The sequence below is a fragment of the Emys orbicularis genome, chromosome 12, assembly GCF_028017835.1.
Source record: "Emys orbicularis isolate rEmyOrb1 chromosome 12, rEmyOrb1.hap1, whole genome shotgun sequence".
Taxonomy (NCBI): Eukaryota; Metazoa; Chordata; order Testudines; family Emydidae; genus Emys; species Emys orbicularis.
Genome location: NC_088694.1, coordinates 46,935,080 through 46,956,854, shown reverse-complemented (window position 1 = coordinate 46,956,854; position 21,775 = coordinate 46,935,080). Strand labels below are relative to the sequence as shown.

The 21,775-nt window shown below is 56.9% G+C and overlaps 1 pseudogene; it reads left to right on the top strand.

The window, feature by feature from the left end:
• The first annotated feature begins 7,479 nt into the window (after positions 1 to 7,479).
• LOC135886564 (mast cell protease 1A-like) lies at positions 7,480 to 16,855 on the top strand (annotated as a pseudogene).
• The last annotated feature ends 4,920 nt before the right edge of the window (positions 16,856 to 21,775 follow it).

Sequence of the window (21,775 nt, the reverse complement as noted above, 5' to 3'; positions counted from 1 at the left end):
TGTTCCCCAGACTCCTCGCACTGGTGCAGAGGCGAGTCAAGAATTTCTTCTCTTCATTTAATTGGGGTTCCTGGATTAATTTTGTTCTTGATTTTTCCTGAGAACTCATTTCTTCCCCCTCTTTACCCTCCCCTTTGCCTATTAGTTTAGCCCTCCCTTGACTCCTCTAGCCGGCCGGTCCCCATGGAGATTGGTCCCCTTCTCCTGAGGTGGAGGCCATCCAAATTCTACAGCCCCCTCTCCCCATAGAAGATAGACTGACGTTCCACAAACCCTGCACTCTCCACACCATCGATATAGAGAGTAATCAGACCCCATCACAGCCTGCGTTTTAGGCTAATCCAGCCCAGCACATTCACTCTCCTCTCTTCAGACCTGCTCTCCGGTCCCTTGAGCGCCCTCACAGCCCTTCTCTGCATCTGCTCCGGTCTGAATTCCTCTGTCCTGCACACGCGTGAGCCAAATTGGTTCCAGATGGGAAGCTGGGTTCCTGGCAGCTACTGGCGCACCCTGACCAGTGATGGGAGATGTTTGCTGAGGTTGCACTGATCCAGGGCAGCTGGAGTGCAGCATCCCACGACCCAAGGAAAGGTGCGCAATGGCAGGCCTGGCCCTGGGAGCCTGCCTTGGGAGCCCCAGAGCTAGGGGCCGTGGCTTCGCTTGGCCCAGATGTGTCTTGCTCAGAATCACGTGAGGCCTGGCATTTGGGTCTGCTTGCCACAGATTAGCTCCTGCATGGTGGGGCTGAAGCAGGTGCAACTGGGGTGATGCCTCCCCCTCTATAGACAGAGGCAGGGGGAGCAGGAAATGGAGAGGTTGCACCCCTCAGAAAGCCCAGATGACACACGCACAGGCTTGTGGGGGACGGATGTGGCTTCTGATTAAGACCATCAGAAACCTCAGGGTCATCATGCAAACACTGTGGTTCCTTCTTTCTCGCATTCAAGATGCCAGGGATAAAGCCACTTGGTGAGGAATGGCCCAGAGCCCGGAGAGCTGCACAGCTGGGGCCATGCAAAGCTGGACGAATTAAATGCTCAGCAGGGGCCATATACAGCTGGAAGTATGCAATGAACAGCTGGAGATATGGAGTGCACAGTAAGGTCTATGCACACCTGGCACTATGCAATGCACAGCTGGGGCCATGCACAGCTGGAGCCCGGCCTACATAGATCTGAGCTTAGGCAGCTCTGCAGCCCATGGGAGGTCCCTCCACCCCCACGCTGGTCTGTTGGTGAATGTGGCAAATGCTCTCCAGTTCAGGTGACACATCAGCCCCCTCATTCACAGGAGGGGCAGGGGATGCAGCCCAGGCTGGTGATGCAGATCGGGATTTCCAAAGAGCGACTTATGGATTCCAGGCCTCAGGTGAGATGCAGTAGCATTCCCTGCCCCCCTGAGCCAGTCAGTCCCCCAGACCTGGGTCCTCATCAGAGCCGGTGTCCCCCAGAGGGGAAAGGCCCCATCTCGCATTCCCCATCACCACTGACAGCAGAGGCAGATGGTTCTAGAGTGCCTCAATTCTCCTGAATCTGAAGAAGTGAGGTTCTTACCCACGAAAGCTTATGCTCCCAATACTTCTGTTAGTCTTAAAGGTGCCACAGGACCCTCTGTTGCTCAATTCTCCTGATTTGTTTTTCCTCCTGCAATGGTCTGACAGACAGCTCAGGCTGCCGGGTTTAACCACTGAGTGGCTGGGGCTCCCCTCACCTGATTGACAGAGATCCAGGAGGGAAGAAAACACTCACAGGGATGGGATTTCATAGAATTCTGTGTTGATTCCAGAGCACAGAATCTGGCCTGTGAAATTAACAAGTTAAAAGGGCAGATGGCAGGGAGGGAAGGGGACTTTAACTACCCAGACATCTGCTGGAAAAGTTATACGGCAAAACACAACATTTCCCATAAGTGCCTGGAATGTCTTGGGGACAACATAAGTGCCTGGCTTTTTACTTTGCATCAGACTCTCTTCTGTCCCCGGGTCTCTCTGTTTGTGTTGTGTCTGTCTGATGACATTTCTTGTTACCCCCAGAACAATATTCGGTGAAAACCTTTCCCCCTGAGTCGTAAGAATTCCCACATTTGTACAGGGTTTTACATCAGCCTAGAGGATTCTGAAGCAAAGGTAGAATTTTCTCTGTTGAATTCTATAAGCCCTCTACAAATGCTGAACATTTTTATACCTATTACATCTTCAAAGTTTTCTACCATCAAAATTCCTAGCTGCAGCATGTCATTGGCTGCCTTTAAAACTTTCACCCAGTCAAGGATTAGCAGCAAGGCCATGTGTTTTAGATGGCCAATATAACACTAGAAAGCGTTGCTAGCCAAATTAAACAGCCCATGACAATAGCACATGGAAACGATTGCATTAAAAAAATTGAAATTTGAATGTTTTGTTTAGGAGATTTTGAACAGGACCCAGCTTTTATTTGTTTTCAGTATTTTCTTTCCTTTTTTCCTCTCCCTACCCCACAAATATTTAATTATTTATTATTTACCATTGTGATACTGACGGGAGGTAGGAAAAACCCAGATCACAGGAACCTGGAAAGCATTGCTGAGCTATATTGGGACAAAATAAAGAATATTCCAAATATTTGGAAAATATCAAAAACGGACCTTCATTTGAAAAACAAATGACTCTTGAGGGAAAAAAAGCCGTTTTTGAATAAAAAACATTTTCTTTGAACGATTCACACTTCCTTTTCTATCACTGGCCTGTAGATTGGGATTTGTGAATGCTAATGATCCAGGGTTGGGGGAGGATAAGGGGGCAAAGGGCGGGATGAAGGGAAGCTGGGATGAGCCATAAACAAAATTAGTGCTAAATAAGAATATCTAGGCCCACATCCTCAGGAGTGTTGAGGTTTCTAACTCCCATTTAAATCACCAGGTGCCCAAGTACGTTTAAGGATCTGGGCTGTACCTTTCTTTCAGCAGATCTCAAAGCACTTTACAAAGGTTGTTGGGATCATTATTCCCAGATGGGGAAACTGAGGCACAGAGAGGAGCCATGACTTGTCCAAAGTCACTCAGCAGCAGAGCTGGGCACAGAAACCAGGTGTCCCGAAGCGCAGGCTTCGAGGACACACTACTGCCCCCAACTCAAAGCACCTCAGTCAGGTAGTCCCAGGCCCCGCAGCCCCCAAACCCTTCCACCACACAGCTTGTTAATTTCACTTCATATCTTGTATCCTCTGCAATCAGTACAGATCTGACACAAACGTTTCCACCACTGAATTTCCTCCTAACCCATGTTGTATGGGGCAGGCGCTGGGTTCACCAAGGCAGGGCAGATCTCTGGTTAGAGGGTGCGGGGCTGTAACACCTGCAGGGCTGGAATTACACCCACCCCACACCCACACCCAAATCCAGTGGCTGTGGAGCAGGTACAGACAGAATTGACCTGTGTGTCTCCACACTCCCCTCCGTCTGGCTCTCTCTGTTTGGTAACGGGGCAGTGCTGGACAGCGCTCCCTAGGACTGGACGATGCCGTGTGGCTGATCCCTGTCTGGCTAAACACCAGATTTGTGTGAGCCAGAGACCCAGAGGATCCGTGGCCGGCTGTACTGGGAGACTGGGTAGGAAGTAGCGCTGGGGAAATAGATACTAGTGCGGTCCTGGGACCGGGCGACTCGTCAGCAAGTTTCAAGTGGGATCCCCGCTGACCAGTGTTGGGGCATTATGGCCCTGGGCTGGGACCCGGTGGAGCGGGTGGGCCCAGGTCCTCCTACCTCCTGCGGCCAACCCCACACCAGGGTGGCTGCTTCTCCCCAGCTTAGGCCTAGAGGCTTGTGGTTGTTTGCCGTTCACCCAAGTCAGAACGCTAGACTATTGAGACTGTGAGTTTCCGGCTATGGCCTATCTGAGGGCCTGAGCAACCCAGACTGTCTGTTTGCTGCCCTGCCCAGTCTGAAGGCCTGAGTAACCCAGACCATTTGTTTTTCCCACCCTATCTGAGGGCCCGAGGGACCCAGACTGGGTGGTTGCTGCTCCTCCCTGCCTGAGGGCTGGAGATTCCAGACCGTTGATTTGCTGCTCTACCCTGCTTGACGGCCTGAGACTCTGGGGGGCAGCCCTTTCCCCTCTGCCTACTAGGATATGCCAACCTGAGAGAAAGAGCTGTCCCAAAGGACTCTGACTACTAGGTCACACTACCGTGAGAACAAGGATAGCCCAAAGGACTCTGACCACTAGCTCGCACTCTCCCATGTTCTGGGTTAGGCTGTCAGAGAGACTCTAGGAATCAGGGCATAAGCTCCCCACTGACTGTGCATGACTAGACACCCCTTGACGGGGTGTATCTACCCCATGACAGACCATCCACGCCCTTCTATCTATCCATCAGTCCCCATCAACAACCTTCTATCCAGCCAGCCCCCCCTTCCCAACCACACCCTTCTTTCCATCTGTCCTTCCATCCTTCCCTCCCGCTCTCCCTATGCATATGCAAGTCTCCATCCCTCCCTCCCTTCCCACACACCCCCTCCATCCATCCATCCATCCCCTGACAGTGTAACCGATTGCTGTAGTATCTCGGCTCTGTTGGTGCCTTCATCTCTGCCATGTTTGCTTGTTTATTTCACTCCCTGTTCTCTGTCTGCCGGCATCAATGGAGTGTAGTGACATTCAGCCTTTGTGGGTGTTTACTTCCCTCCAGGGTCTTTAGAAGTGACCACTGCTATTGCACACAGACAAGTTAAGATGTTCAAAGCCACCTGCAGGAGTGAGGTGTCAAAATCCCATTGACTTTCAGTCGGCCCTGGGCCCGTAACACCCTGACCCCCTTTACAATCCCCAGCCCATCCTCTCAAGTGCTGAGGCTCAATCCCATGTAATCCCAGCACCCAGCATCTCCCAATGGGGGGATATGGGGAGATTTTCACAAGAGCCAAACACACATAAGCCGAGGAGCAGGTACACACTGGAGTCCACTCAGACCCCTCACTCACACCAATGGGAACGGCTCCAAATGGGATCCAGCCTCACATTACACTGTAGGGTGGGCTGGAAATGCACATGGGCCTTTCCCCTCTAGGGGACACTGGCTCTGAACCAGCCCCAGGGCTGGTTCAGGGGAAGGGGAAGGGGACATGGGGCTTTTCCCCTCCAGGAGGCACCAACTCCTATCCAAGATTGGCTGGCTCGACGGTGGGGGAGGGGTTGAGAATCAGATTCACTATTTCTGCCCCGCCCCCCATCCAGATGTCTGTGAAAAGTGGTGCTGTCACAGATGCAGGTGGGGTGGGGGCGGCTTGGTCTCCCTAACCCATTTCCCTCACCCCAGCTCACGCCCACGCTGTGAGGGAGGGGGGCAATTGAGGAGGATCAAGGGGCCGGGTTCCCACCAGAAGCTGAGCTCAGTCTTGGTCAAACCGCGGCTCCCACAATAGCACCAAGACAGGGAGAGAGCTCAGACTGTTAGCGGCTGAGCCACTTCACCCACCTCCACTCCAGATGTGCGCAGTACCCAGCAGTGCACGGCTGCCGGGGCACAGAGCGGTTCCAGTTAAGTGTGGCCCCAGCTGTGCCTGGCAGCAGGACGGGCAGCCCCCAGCTGGGCAGGGCTCCGGGCAGGGCCGGCTCCAGGCACCAGCCAACCAAGCACGTGCTTGGGGCAGCACCTTGGGGCAGGGCGGCGCTTGATTTTTAACTTTTTAATTTTTTTTTTTATTTGGCGGCGCGGCGCTCGGGGAGGGGGCGTGGGCTTCGGGCGGCGTGGTGCTCGGGGGGGCGGGGCTTCAGGCGGCGTGGTGCTCGGAGGGGGGGCGGGGGCTTCGGGCGGCGTGGTGCTTGGAGGGGGGCGGGGCTTCGGGCGGCGCTCGGAGGGAGGGCGGGGGCTTCGGGCGGCGCGGTGCTCGGAGGAGGGGCGGGGGCTTCGGGCGGTGCGGCGCTTGGAGGGGCGGGGCTTCGGGCGGCGCGGCGCTGGGGGGTGGGGCTTCAGGTGGCGTGGTGCTGGGGGGGGGCGGGGATTTCGGCAGCGCTCGTGGGGGGGGGGGGTACGGCGGGGCGGCGCTCTTCTTTTTTGCCTGGGGCGGCAAAAGAGTTAGAGCCGGCCCTGGCTCCAGGGGCTCAGCTGGGGGTGGGGGTGTGATGCAGTTGGGCCTGATCACTCCCCCTGCAGGCCATGTGGTGGGTTTTCCAGGAAAAGAGACGGCCGAGGCTCCACCAGGCAGGTGGAAACATCTCACTGAGGTGTCCTCCCCACCCCCATCTCTGCTCCAACCCGGGCGCCTGGAGAAAGAGGCCAGCAAAGACGTGTCAGTGGATGTCTCAGCCCTCGCCACACGCATCACCAGGCATGTGCATGGAGAGGAGACTGTGCAAGCTTTATCAGGGCTCAGCTCCACTCCAAATGTGCACAGCTCCAGGCTGGGCCAGTGCCTAGATGTGCTGCAGCCCCAGCTGTGGAGGGTGCCTGGCCACAGAGGAACCTTCCTCCTGCTGCTTCACCTGGACATGAGAGCGGAGAGGACCGGCGTTGCTTTGCGAGAGAGGGGGAAGCGAGTCTGTCAGCCTGTGGCTTGTGAAGGTCCCAACCAGACACAGGAGCTCTCCTGGTGCAGAGAGACAGGGCCGGATCCAGGCACCAGCTTGTCAAGCAGGTGCTTGGGGCGGCCGCTCTGGAGAGGGGCGGCACGTCCAGGTATTTGGCGGCAATTCGGCGGACGGTCCCTCACTCCGCATCGGAGCGAAGGACCTCCCGCCGAATTGCCGCCGCGGATCGCGATCGCGGCTTCTTCTTTTTTTTTTGGCTGCTTGGGGCGGCCAAAACCCTGGAGCCGGCCCTGCAGAGAGATGCTGAGATCAGGTCGGGATAACCACAGCATCGGCCTCAAACTAGGCCCCTCCTCTTAGCAGCTGAACCACTTCCCTCCACTCTGCAGGGCTGCTGGGCACAACCCAGGGTGAGCGCAGCCCTGCAGTGCCCATGGCCCCACCAGAATGGACTCAGGCTGGTGATTCCCCTTTTCCACCCTTTCCCCCAGCAGGTGTGGTGGGGGGGGAGGGGTCCAAGATGGCAGATCCCCTACCCACGCCCCGGAGCTCATGGCCCTGAGGTTTCCTGCCTTGTATCCCCACTGCTCAGCCAGGCCTGTAACCCACTGCTTTGGCAGATGCCCACCCCCCTGCCAAGCTGGGCCATGACAGTGCTGCTCCTACACCTTCTCCCCAGGGCTCAAGTTGGTGGGGGGGGGCATAGTGGCCCCAATGTGCACAGGCCCCAGTGGATTCAGGGCCCCAGAGGTGCACAGCCAAGGGTTTGCTCTCTGCTAGCTCTGCTGGGTGGCTGGTGAGTCCCTTACCATAGGTGTGAACTCCTCCCCGCAGGATCCAGGGGCTCCTCCCCCACAGGATCCTGAGCCGAGTGTCACCTGGGGAGCCCAGCCCCTCCCTTTTGCTCTCCCCCAGACAGGTCTATAAGTGACCCCAGAGGCAGACACATCGTCTCCTTCCCCGGACTCCCTCTGAAGATGCTCCTGCTGCTCCTGTTCCCCAACATCTTTCCCCTGCCCCCTGGGGCTCAGACTGGTGAGTACATGGGGAATAGGCCCCCCAGCCCCATAGGGAGCAGAGCTGTCTGCAAACCCTGGCTCCTCCCCAGAGTCAGATGTTTCCACCAGCACTATCAGTGTGTTCCCATCACCCAGATGCAGTGCCGTGGGGCCTGGGGGGCTATCAGTGTTTGACCAGGATGCAACTGGCGAGCCTCAGGGCCATGGAGTCTGGGGGCATCAGTGTGTGTCCAGGACCCAGCTGGGGAGCAATGATATCTGAGGGTAGGTGGGCAGGGAGCTAAAGGGGCAGAGGGGGAGGAGGGGGTTGGTGCTAACATAAAAAAGTCCCTTGAGGCGGAGGCAACACAGAGAAGCTCAATACACCTGATGTGAACGATGGGCACCTAGGCAGGAAATGCAGATCTGTGCAGCCTGTCTGGTTAGAGCGGGGGAGGGGCTGGGAGCCAGGACTCCTGGGTTCAGTCTCCGGCTCCAGGAGGGGAGTGAGTTCTAGTGGTTAGAGTGGGGGCTGGGCATCTGGACTTCTGGGTTCATTTTCCAATCCTACCGCACACTGCGCCAGTGATTCTGGAGTGAATCACTTTTTCTCATTGTGCCTGGATTTCCCAGTGTGTGAAATGGGGATGAGGATCCGTCCTCTGTCTGCGTAAACTCCCTGGAGCAGGAATTCTCACTCTGTTTCCCGGCAGCGCCCCTCACGATGGGTGCCCTGCTCTCGGTCTGGGTCTGTGCAGCAGCTGGCACAGTGGGGGCCCTGATCTCGGTCAGGGAAGGGGTACACCAGCTTGCTGGATCGGGGGCCTCAACTAACTCCTTCTCTTGGAGGCTCTGCCAGGGGAGATCATCGGGGGATGGGAAGCCCGGCCTCACTCCAGACCCTACATGGCCTTTGTGAACATAGAGACAGGAGGAAATCAAAGAAGCAGGTGTGGAGGGTTCCTGATCAGGGAGGACGTGGTGGTGACGGCAGCTCATTGTAACTGCAACCCGGGGTAAGAAATGCAAGAGCCCCTGTCCTTGAGCCAGCCAGTCCCCTGCCCTCAGGCCAGATCAAAGCCAGTCCCTGCTTCTGCAGGGGAAAGGCCCTGGAGCACTGGCTTCTCTACATTCATCGTGAGTGCAAGGCGGCTGCTAAACCCACCCACTTTAACAGGGTTAACAGCCCATGACTGGATCCATAGTATTGGCCCATCTGCAGCACGTGCACACCCTTGTATTTCAGAGCACCATCAGCGTGCTACTTGGGGCCCACAACATTTCAATACATGAACCTGGGAAGCAGCAGATCTGGATACGTCATCCCCCACCCAGAATCCAATGACGAGATGGATGAAAATGACATCACGCTGCTGCAGGTACCATCCCCCATCCGATCACCCCACCCCCAGTGACCTCAGACTGCTTCAGGTACTGCCCCCACCTCATCACCCCGCCGCCAATTGCTTCACACTGCTGCAGGTACTTCTATAATCCCATTTCCCTACCCACAGTGAGCTCACAGTGCTGCCGGTACCACCCCCCATCCCATCACCCCACCACCTGTGACCTTAGGTACCACCCCCATCCATCACCCCACCTCCAATGACCTCACACCCAGGGCCGGCTCTAGGTTTTTTGCCGCCCCAAGCAAAAAAAATTTTGGCTGCCCCCCCACCCCCCAGCCCACCAGTGCCCCCCCCCCCACCCGCACCCCCTGCCGCCCCAGCACCGGGCTCTCTCTTCCCCCCCCTGCACCCCTTGCCACCCCAGCACTGGGCTCCCCCCCAAACGTGGGATCCGCTACCAGCACACAGCGGCCAAGCCCTGGCCCAGCTGTGACTCTGTCCCCATGCGGGTGGAGCTGCTGGACGGCGCAGAGTGGGAGTACTTCCACGTGGCAGTGCGGCTGCGGGGCGGCGCGGAGAACACGGCCCCCTCCCTGGGCTTCGCGGCGCTGCTGGTGGCCAAGGTGGATCAGTTTGTGCTCACCGCCCTCACCCCTGACATGCTGGCAGCCGAGGACCTGGAGAGCCCCCCGGACCTGCTGCTCTTCAGCCTCACCGCGCCCTGGCCCAGCCCCGGCGGGCGGGAAGGCGAGGATCTCCGGCTGCGGGGCTACCTGCTCAGCACCGACGAGCCCAGCCGGCCGCTCACCTCTTCACACACCCCGGGAGCCCCTCTCGCCGCCGCCGCAGCCCGGGCTTGGCTCCAGGGGACGCCACTTCCCTCCCTCCCTGGCTCCTCACACACTCTGGGCAGGGCTGCCCAGAGAATTTCGGGGGCCCCTTCCATAAAAAAAAGTTGCAATACTATAGTAACATGTATTTGGAAATGTAAAAAATAACTAGTGAAATAGATTCAAAAATTAATTTGTAATAATTTGAAAATACACTAAATACATTATTTAAAAACATTAAATGCTTTAATGGTATGTATACATTTGCAAGTACATAATGGGCTGTTGCTGGGTGATGGTTGGTGGCAATGGGCTGTCGCTGCCTGGGGGTGATGCTGCTGTTGCCCAAGGCTGGGTGGGGAGCTGGGCTCTGGGTTGGGGAGTACCCGGCTCACAGGGGCTGGGCTCAGGGCTGTGGGGAGATGGGGTCGGGGGGGGTCCGGCTCAGAGGGGCTGGGCTCGGCGCTGGGGGTCAGGGCTGTGGGGGGGATGGGGTTGGGGGGTGTCCGGCTCAGAGGGGCTGGGCTCGGAGCTGGGGGTCAGGGTTGTGGGGGATGGGGTCGGGGGTGCCCAGCTTAGAGGGGCTGGGCTCGGAGCTGGGGGTCAGGGCTGGGGGGAGGATGGGCTCGGGGGTGCCCGGCTCAGAGGGGCTAGGCTCGGAGCTGGGGGTCAGGGCTGTGGGGGATGGGGTCGGGGGTGCCCGGCTCAGAGGGGCTGGGCTCGGAACTGGGGGTCAGGGTTGTGGGGGATGGGGTCGGGGGTGCCCTGGCCCCTTACCATGCCGCTTACCCCTCTCCCAAACATCGCTACAGCCGCCTGGTGTCTCCAGCGGGGCCTGAGTTCCCGCCGCTGGGCCGCAGCTTGCAGCCCCGCCCCCTTACCGGCTGAGATGCCGGGGGATGCGGGAAGACGGAGGCGGGGGGAGCCTTGGACATACTCGGGGCCTGGGGCAAATTGCCCCACTTGCCCCCCCCCCCCGGGCGGCCCTGACTCTGGGAGCCCCTCTCGCCTCCACCGCAGCCCGGGCTCGGCTCCAGGGGGTGCCGCTTCTTTCCCTCCGCGCTCCTCACACACTCCGGGAGCCCCTCTCGCGGCCGCTGCAGCCCGGGCTGTGGCGGTGGCTAGAGGGGCTCCCGGAGTGTGTGAGGAGCGGCGGGGGGGGGGGGGGGGAAGGGAAGACTCGGCGCGGCAGCAGGACCCCATCTCCCTCCCTGCATCCCAGGCGCCGCTTCCCTTCCCCCCCGCCCCCCCCGCTCCTCACACACTCCGGGAGCCCCTCTAGCCACCGCCGCAGCCCGGGCTGCAGCGGCCGCGAGAGGGGCTGGGCGGGGGGGGGAAGGGAAGCGGCGCCCGGGATGCAGGGAGGGATATGGGGTCCTGCTGCCGCTGCCGCGCCGAGTCTCCCCAGGGCAGCGCTGTACAGGGCGCCGCCGGGCTGGGCAGGGGGCGCGGATCCCAGCTCGCGCTGGCAGGGCGAGTGGCTGGGCCAGGGCCGGCTCCCGGCAATGCCGCCCCAAGCAAAAAAATAAAAAATAAAAATAAAAAAGGGGGGCCGGAGTGCCGCCTCTTAGAAAGTGCCGCCCCAAGCACGTGCTTGGAGGGGTGGTGCCTAGAGCCAGCCCTGCTCACACCGCTTCAGCTACTGCCCTCATCCCACCCCCCTGCTCTCAGTGACCTCACACTGCTGCAGATAACACCCCCATCGTATCCCCCTGCCTCCAGTGACCTCACACTGCTGCAGGTAACACCCCCATCCCATATCCTCCTGCCCCCAGTGACCTCACACTGCTGGAGATACCACCCTCATCGTATCCTCCTGCCCCCAGTGACCTCACACTGCTGCAGATAACACCCCCATCGTATCCCCCTGCCTCCAGTGACCTCACACTGCTGCAGGTAACACCCCCAGCCCATATCCTCCTGCCCCCAGTGACTGCACACTGCTGCAGATACCACCCTCATCATATCCCCCTGCCTCCAGTGACCTCACACTGCTGCAGGTACCACCCCCATCCCATATCCTCCTGCCCCCAGTGACCTCACACTGCTGCAGGTACCACCCCCATCCCATATCCTCCTGCCCCCAGTGACCTCACACTGCTGCAGGTACCACCCCCAACCCATATCCTCCTGCCCCCAGTGACCTCACACTGCTGCAGGTAACACCCCCATCCCATATCCTCCTGCCCCCAGTGACCTCACACTGCTGCAGGTAACACCCCCAGCCCATATCCTCCTGCCCCCAGTGACCTCACACTACTGCAGATACCATCTCCATCTCATGCCCATGCACCTTTGACCTTACACTGCTGCAGGTAGCGCCCCCCTGTCCATCAACCCCCAGTGACCTCACACTGCTACAGGGAATTTCCCCATCACTCCACCCCATCCCCAGTGACTTCAAACTGTTGCAAGTACTGCCCCCATCCCATCACCCCACCCACAGGCAGATTTACAGTACAATACAGGGTGCCCTGGCACGGGCCCCCCCAAGAACAGGGGACTCCAGGGCCGGGCAGCTGCGGGGGCAGAAGCTTGATCCTGCCAGCTCCTGGGTCTCATGCTGCACCGGCAGCCAAGATCCCCCCTCCCCCGAGTGTGTCGCGTTCCTGCTCCTGCCTCCCAGGGCTTCCCCCGCTGCCAAACAGCTGTTTGCCAGCGCTCAGGTTGCTCTGGGAGGGAGTGGGAGGAGCGGGGCTACAGCACGCTCTGGGGAGGAGGCGGGGACTTGGGGAAGGGGGTGAATTGGGGCAGGGTGGAGCAAAGGTGCGGCCCCTCCACTCCCCCTATACATACCCACCCATCCTCCTGCCATGAGAGGCTCAAGGCAGGGGGCTGGGGTGGGACAGGAGGCTGGGAGCACTCCCATGACCCCAGCCCACACCCCCAGCCCCCTGCCCTGACTCCTAAACCCCCCTCACAAACCCCCAGCCCCCTGCCCTCCCTGACTCCTGCACAACCCCACACCCCGACACCCACCCTGAGCACCAAATGAGAGCTCCTGAACCCCCCCCCACACACACACATTCCCACCTGCACTCCTCACACCAAATAGGAGCTGCCCCAGGTAAGCACTCCACACCCCAACCTCCTGCCCCAACCCTGAGCCCCTTCCTGCACCCTAACTCCTGGCCAGACCCTGCACTCCAACCCGCAGCCCACTCCTGCACCCTAACTCCCTCCCAGACCCTGCACCCCCATCCCTGACTCCTGCACCCCTTCACACACTCCCAGCCCTGACTGCTGCACCCCCTCACACATCCCCAGCCATCTGCTCTCCCTGACTCCTGCAACCCCCCACACCCTCTGCCCCCTGCCCACCTTGACTCCTGCACCCCCTCACATCCCCACCTGCACCCCTCACATCAAACGGGAGCTGCCCCAGTTAAGTGCTCTATACCCCAACCCCCTGCCCCAGTTCTGAGCCCCCCCCACACCCTAACTCCTGGCCAGACCCTGCACCCCAACCCCCAGCCTGCTCCTGCAGCCTAACTTCCTCCCAAACCCTGCACCCCCAGCCCTGAGTCCCCTCCCACCCCCTAAGTCCTGGCCAGACGCTGCACCCCCAGCCCTGAGTCCCCTCCCACCCCCTAAGTCCTGGCCAGACCCTGCACCCCCAGCCCTGAGTCCCCTCCCACCCCCTAAGTCCTGGCCAGACGCTGCACCCCCAGCCCTGAGTCCCCTCCCACCCCCTAACTCCTGGCCAGACCCTGCACCCCCAGCCCTGAGTCCCCTCCCACCCCCTAAGTCCTGGCCAGACCCTGCACCCCCAGCCCTGAGTCCCCTCCCACCCCCTAAGTCCTGGCCAGACCCTGCACCCCCAGCCCTGAGTCCCCCCCCCACCCCCTAAGTCCTGGCCAGACGCTGCACCCCCAGCCCTGAGTCCCCTCCCACCCCCTAAGTCCTGGCCAGACCCTGCACCCCCAGCCCTGAGTCCCCCCCCACCCCCTAAGTCCTGGCCAGACCCTGCACCCCCAGCCCTGAGTCCCCCTCCCACCCCCTAAGTCCTGGCCAGACCCTGCACCCCCAGCCCTGAGTCCCCCTCCCACCCGCTAAGTCCTGGCCAGACCCTGCACCCCCAGCCCTGAGTCCCCCTCCCACCCGCTAAGTCCTGGCCAGACCCTGCACCCCCAGCCCTGAGTCCCCCTCCCACCCCCTAAGTCCTGGCCAGACGCTGCACCCCCAGCCCTGAGTCCCCCCCACCCCCTAAGTCCTGGCCAGACCCTGCACCCCCAGCCCTGAGTCCCCCTCCCACCCCCTAAGTCCTGGCCAGACCCTGCACCCCCAGCCCTGAGTCCCCCTCCCACCCCCTAAGTCCTGGCCAGACCCTGCACCCCCAGCCCTGAGTCCCCCTCCCACCCGCTAAGTCCTGGCCAGACCCTGCACCCCCAGCCCTGAGTCCCCCCCACCCCCTAAGTCCTGGCCAGACCCTGCACCCCCAGCCCTGAGTCCCCCTCCCACCCCCTAAGTCCTGGCCAGACCCTGCACCCCCAGCCCTGAGTCCCCCTCCCACCCCCTAAGTCCTGGCCAGACGCTGCACCCCCAGCCCTGAGTCCCCTCCCACCCCCTAAGTCCTGGCCAGACCCTGCACCCCCAGCCCTGAGTCCCCCTCCCACCCCCTAAGTCCTGGCCAGACGCTGCACCCCCAGCCCTGAGTCCCCTCCCACCCCCTAAGTCCTGGCCAGACCCTGCACCCCCAGCCCTGAGTCCCCCCCCACCCCCTAAGTCCTGGCCAGACCCTGCACCCCCAGCCCTGAGTCCCCCTCCCACCCCCTAAGTCCTGGCCAGACCCTGCACCCCCAGCCCTGAGTCCCCCTCCCACCCGCTAAGTCCTGGCCAGACCCTGCACCCCCAGCCCTGAGTCCCCCTCCCACCCGCTAAGTCCTGGCCAGACCCTGCACCCCCAGCCCTGAGTCCCCCTCCCACCCCCTAAGTCCTGGCCAGACGCTGCACCCCCAGCCCTGAGTCCCCCCCACCCCCTAAGTCCTGGCCAGACCCTGCACCCCCAGCCCTGAGTCCCCCTCCCACCCCCTAAGTCCTGGCCAGACCCTGCACCCCCAGCCCTGAGTCCCCCTCCCACCCGCTAAGTCCTGGCCAGACCCTGCACCCCCAGCCCTGAGTCCCCCCCACCCCCTAAGTCCTGGCCAGACCCTGCACCCCCAGCCCTGAGTCCCCCTCCCACCCCCTAAGTCCTGGCCAGACCCTGCACCCCCAGCCCTGAGTCCCCCTCCCACCCGCTAAGTCCTGGCCAGACCCTGCACCCCCAGCCCTGAGTCCCCCTCCCACCCGCTAAGTCCTGGCCAGACCCTGCACCCCCAGCCCTGAGTCCCCCCCACCCCCTAAGTCCTGGCCAGACGCTGCACCCCCAGCCCTGAGTCCCCCCCACCCCCTAAGTCCTGGCCCCCAGCCCTGAGTCCCCCTCCCACCCCCTAAGTCCTGGCCAGACCCTGCACCCCCAGCCCTGAGTCCCCCTCCCACCCGCTAAGTCCTGGCCAGACCCTGCACCCCCAGCCCTGAGTCCCCCCCACCCCCTAAGTCCTGGCCAGACGCTGCACCCCCAGCCCTGAGTCCCCCCCACCCCCTAAGTCCTGGCCAGACCCTGCACCCCCAGCCCTGAGTCCCCCTCCCACCCCCTAAGTCCTGGCCAGACCCTGCACCCCCAGCCCTGAGTCCCCTCCCACCCCCTAAGTCCTGGCCAGACGCTGCACCCCAACGGTTTTTGACTTTTTTTTTATAAAGCGCTCTTATCCAAAGTGCTTTACAGTAATTAGCTAATGGGACAAACAATATTTGGAAAGATTATTAAGTGGTCCTCCGAGGTTGGATATTAGGAAACACTATTTCACTAGGAGGGTGGTGAAGCACTGGAATGCGTTACCTAGGGAGGTGGTGGAGTCTCCTTCCTTGGAGGTTTTTAAGGCCCGGCTTGACAAAGCCCTGGCTGGGATGATTTAGTTGGGAATTGGTCCTGCTTTGAGCAGGGGGTTGGACTAGATGACCTCTTGAGGTCCCTTCCAACCCTGATATTCTATGATTCTATGATTCTATGATTCTATGACCCTAAATAATTTTCAAGTGGTCTGTGGAAAAATAAGTTAGACTACAAAAACAATCTAGGTACCTCACTTTATTTTCATTGACTTCCTATTACTTATAGGAGGATGAAGAAAAAAGAAGAGAAACAGGGGCGGGGGCGGGAGATAAGAGAGAATGGTCTTTTTCTTGGTTGGGTCCCAAGATGGGGCCCCAAAAATGAAGCTGAGCACAGGGCCCCACTAACTCTCAATCTGCCACGGATCCCGCCCCCAGTGACCTCACACTTCTCCAGGTACAGCCACATCCCATAACCCCTCCCCTGTGACCTCACACTGCTGCAGGTACTGCCCCCATCCCATCATCCCACCCCAATGACCCCATGGCCATGCATTGGCTGTAGTTTCTCTCTTATTTGATTGGGACATCATTGACTCTGACCTTCAAATTGACCCTGGTCTTTGTGTCCTCTCTTGTGTGCAGCTGCGGCACAAAGCACGGCTCAATGAACATGTCAGGCTCATCCACCTGCCCACGGCCCATCATCGAGTGCCTCCAGAGACCGTGTGCAGTGTCGCCAGCTGGGGCCGGACTAGTGCAGACAATGAGCTGAGCTCGGACACGCTCCATGAGGTGGACCTGGAGGTGCTGGAGGATGACGTGTATATTATATACGATGAATATAACGCCTCAACGATGCTGTGTGTGGGAGACCCAGAGGAGAACAAAACTTCTTTCAGTGTAAATCTCCTGCCTTTAAGCTCCCTTGACAAATTGTTATTTATGAGCCTGTTGGTGTTGCAGTCGGGCTGCAGAGCACAGATCAGAGGTTAGGCTGTAGAAATGAATGGGAAAAAATCTTTTCTTCTCCCAGGGGAGGCAGAAACCAGGAGGTTGCCAAGGATGGGAGGGTGTGATGCTGAGACTGCCTGGGCAGGGGGCGGGTGCTGTTGCTGAGTCTTGTGGTTTATCTGTCTCTCCTTTCATTTTGCAGGGTGACTCTGGGGGCCCCTGGTGTGTCAGGGAACAGCCCAGGGCATCGTCTCTTGGGGATCCAAGGATGGGACCCACCCAGCAGTGTACACAAGAGTTTCCACCTTCATCCCCTGGATGCAGGCGACGATGAGGAGGCTGCAGCCCTGAGCCACGCTGGGAATCACTGAATGGGCTGGAGCTGTGCCACTTCTGTCCCATGGAGATGCCCAGATTTACTGCCTGCTTCTCAGAGGGGCTGAGCCCCCCCAGGCTCATTCCCTCCCACCCACCATGGCTCCACTCAGGCAGCGCCCAACCCATGAGAATCAAAGTAGGGAGCCTAGAGGAGTTAGGAGCCAGGTTTAAGGCCAGCTCTCATCGTCTCCCTTAGCAATCCCAACCCAGTCCCTTAGGCTGCCGCTTCGGTAGGGAGCAGCTGGTTTATTTCCCCCAGGGAACACACACGAGCCAAATCCTTTGGCAGACCCAGCGGTTTGTAGCTCTCCCCGTGTCACCTGGTCAAGTGACTGTTTATGGGAGATCCTCGTTATTACCTGACCTGCTGAGTCGTGTGAAAACTGAAGCCTACCCTGTCCTCCCTGGGCCTTTCCCAGGGGTTAGTTCCCACGGGGGGCGGGGGCATTTCCCATTCCAAACACACCTATTCCCAGGGTCGGCAAGGGAACTCAGCGAAAGCCACGCTGAACTGATTGCAGATCAGTCCCCGGCGCTGATCGCCTCCCTCCCACCTCCCCTGCCCCACCCTGCCGCGCGGCCTGCTGCATTTCACTCCCTGCTCCATTGCCAGCAATGAATAAAAATTAAGTTACAAAAAAAGTGTTTCAGATACTGAGCGATCAACCCGAGCTGTGAAATCCAGAGCAGCTGCTGCATCTGCCAGGGCCAGGTGGGAATTAACCCCTACAGGGGAAGGCTGAGGTTGTGGTTAATGCGCTAAGCTGGGGCCTAGGACACTTCACATGGTTTATTTCCTACACAGTATAGAAAGGTGCTCGCAGGGCCAGGCATCCTCTTCCCGAGTGTGATGTGATGGTCTATAGCTGACACCAACTAACCTCTCTTGTGCTTTATTGGGTAGGACATTGATCCATAAGCATCCAGGATCAGTTTCTTCCCAGTTATCAGTGACTCGGAAACAGGTGGTGCCATTTTTGACACTGAGTGCACGTCCCCTCCCCTTTTCTCCACTTGATCCTTCCTGACTAGCTGGTAACCATGGATTTTAACCGTCCAGTCGTGGGAATCATCCCAGCAGGTTCCAGTCACACCTGCTACACCAAACTGATGCTACCAGAGGAGCAATTCCAATTCCTCGTGTTTGTTCCCCAGACTCCTCGCACTGGTGCAGAGGCAAGTCAAGAATTTCTTCTCTTCATTTAATTGGGGTTCCTGGATTAATTTTGTTCTTGATTTTTGCTGAGAGCTCATTTCTTCCCCCTTTTACCCTCCCCTTGGTCTATTAGTTTAGCCCTCCCTTGACTCCTCTAGCCGGCCGGTCCCCATGGAGATTGGTCCCTCTTCTCCTGAGGTGGAGGCCATACAAACTCTACAGCCTCCTCTCCCCACAGAAGATAGACTGATGTTCCACAAACCCTCCACCCGCCACATCATCAACATAGAGAGTAATCAGAATCCATCTCAGCCTGTTTTTTAAGCTAATCCAGCCCACCACATTCACCCTCCTCTCTTCAGTCATGCTCTCCAGCAGAGTCAGATGCAGCTAGAGTGGCTGAATCCTAGTGATTTGTTTTTCCTACTGCCCTGGTTTGCTAGACAGCTCAGACTGCCGGGTTTAACCGCTGAGTGGCTGCGGCTCCCCTCAGCTGGATGACAGAGATCCAGGAGGGAAGGAAATACTCACAGGGATGGGATTTCATTGAATTCTGTGTTGATTCCAGAGGACACAATCTGGCCTGTGAAATTAACAAGTTTACAGGGAAATAGCGGGGAGGGAAGGGGACTTTAACTACCCAGACATCAGCTGGAAAAGTTATACGTCAAGACACAACATTCCCCATAAGTGCCTGGAATGTCTGGTGGACAACTTTTTGTGTCAGAAGGTGGGGGAAGAAACCAGGGGGGCATTTTAGACTTGGTTCTGACCAACAAGGAGGAATTGGTTGCAATTCTGAAGGCAATTTATGAGAGAAAGTGATCCTGAAATGATAGAATTCCTGATCCTAACAAAAGGAAGGAGGGAGAGCAATAAAATAAGGACAATGAACTTCAAAAAAGCAGACTAACCAGCTCAGAAAATTATAGGTCAGCTCTCATGTTAGGAAAGTCTAAGGGCGAAAAGAGTTCAGGAGAGCTGTCAGTTTCTGAAGAGGACAATATTAAAGGCACAACTGCAAACTATTCCTATGCAAAGGAAAGACACAAGGAATAGTAAGAGGCCAATATGTCTCCACAGAAGTTCTTTAATGACCTCATAATCAAAGAAGAATCCTTAAAAAAGGGGGAAACTTGGAAAAATTGCTAAGGAGGAGTATAAAAGAATAGGACTAGCACGTAGGAACACAATCAGAGATGCTAAGGAACAAAATTAGTTTCACCTAGCAAGGGACATAAAAGAAGAGGTCCTTGACAAGCATTAGGAGCGAGAGAAAGATTCAGAAAAGTGAAGGTTCACTACGTAGCCAGGAAAGAGAACTAACAATCAAAATGAAAAAAGGTATTTAATGTCAGTTTTGCTTCAGACTTCACTAAAAAGGTTAATGGTGAACAGATACTCTTCACAATTAATACTAGCAAGGGGGAAGGAACACAAGCCAAAATAGGGAAAGAACAGGTTACAGAACATTTAGATAGGTTAGATGTATTCAAGTTAGCAGAGCCTGATTAAATTAATCATTGGGTACATACGGAAGTGGCTGAAGCAATCACGGAATTATTAGGATGTGTCTTTGAGAACCTCTGGAGGACAGGTGAGGTCCCAGAGGTCTGGAGAAGGGCAAACATAGTACTTATCTTTAAAAAGAGGAACAAAGAGAATACAGTGAATTATAGACCAGTCAGCCTAACTTTGATACCTGGAAAGATACTGGAGCAAATTATTAAATACTTAGTTTGGGTTACAAGGAATGGCCAGCAAGAACAAATCATGCCAAATCAACCTAATTTCGTTCTTAAATTGGGATACTGGCCTAGTGGATGGGGGGAAGTAGTAGACAAGACCATACTCAAAACCTATCAATGGTTGTGTGCCAAACTGGGAAAACGATTCTAGTGGAGTCCCGCAGCGGTCAGTTCTGGGTCTGGTACTTTGCAATCTTTTCATTAATGTCTTGGATGATGAAGTGCAGATGACACCAACCTGAAAGGGGCTGCAAACACTTTGGAGAACAAAATTAGGTTTTGAAACATACTTGACAAATTAGAGATTTGATCTGGAATCACCAATATGCAATTCAATACAGATATGTGCAAAGTACTTCACTTAGGAAGGAAAAATCAAATGCAGAACTACAAAATGGGGAATAACTGGCTAGGTGGTAGCACTGCAAAAAGGATCTGGAGGCTAAAGTGGATCATACATTGACTATGAGTGAACAATGTGCTGCAGGGATGAAAAACATTAATATTATTCTGGGGTGTATTAAGAGGAGTGCCGTATGTAAGACATGGGAGGTAATTGTTCCACACTACTCGACACTGGTGGGGCCTCAGTTGGAGTACTGTGTCCAGTTTTGGGTGCCACACTTTAGGGGAGATGTAGAGAAATTGGAGAGTCCAGAGGTGAGGAACAAAAATGATCAAAGGTTGAGAAAGCCTGAGCTAAAAGGAAAGGTGAAAAAACTGGGCATGTTTAGTCTAGAGAAGAGGAGGCTGAAGGGGAACCTGAGAACAGTCTTCCACTATGTGAATGTCTGTTCTAAAGAGGACAGGGATCAATGGTTCTCCATGTCCACAGAGGGTAGGACAAGAAGTGATGGGCTGAGTCTTCAGCAAGGAAGATTGAGGTTAGTTATTAGGAAAAACTTTCTAACCCAAAATGGAGTTAATCTCTGGAATAGGATCTCAAGGGAAGCATGGAAAACCCATCACTGAAGGGTTTTAAGACCAGGTTGGACAAACACCTGTCAGGGATGGTCTAGGTTGACATGCTCCTGCCTCAGAACAGGGGGCTGAACCAGGTGACCTCATGAGGTCCCTTCCAGCCTGATATTTCTATGATTCTACTCTATGAAATGTGTTCTGAGATTAAATCCTCTGAGCTTCCTTCCCTGCATTGCCTGTTATCTGGAGCCCAGCTGGGCAGGGGGCCAGGCAGATATGAAACCTCACACGGAAAAAAACAAAGCTGGTCTTGAAAAGTTTCTGAGAACCAGGAGTAAAAGGAAATGACACAGCAGATGGGGACTGGAGAAATGACAAATTTGCACTCAAAGATGTAGACTTTTAATAGTCGTTCCAGTGTCCCCCCCGCCAATTTCCTGCATGGCTTTTACTGAGCATTGTCACATAGACTCTCAATCCTGACCTGCAGCACCCCCCTTCCCATTCCTGGACTCACAGCTTCAGACAGCTCTGCTTGTTCTTCCCAATGTCTGACTCTGAGAACTGTTTCCATTCATGACACGGCCGTGCGTGGGGATGCACCTTTCACTGCCAGGGGGATTGGGAGCACTGTTCCCTCTAAACTGTGCGCATGTGCATGCGCACACAGATCCTAAACCCCACGCACATGGTGAAACACTGCACGCACAAAAACTGAAATACTACATTGGAGCCAGGTCAAAATATAATTTACGGGCAACTCTGGACATTGTTCGCCTGCCATCTATGAACACAGCCAGATTCTACCAGCTGGTAAGGGGCGGGGAAGGCAAAGGAGGGCAATGAATTGTTCGTACCCCTCCCCGCCAGCATTTTGAACGTGGAACTTTGATCACATTGGGACGGTCGGGCCCCACACATCTCCTTGTAGTTGTTCATTTGGCTGTGTACAAACTCAAGTACGTGTGAATAAGTCAAAATGTCTGGCCATAGTTGTTAAGGAACTGCAAAGATTTCCCAGAAATGAACAAAGGTAAGTGTTGTTTTTGTGACTGAAATCTTTCAAAG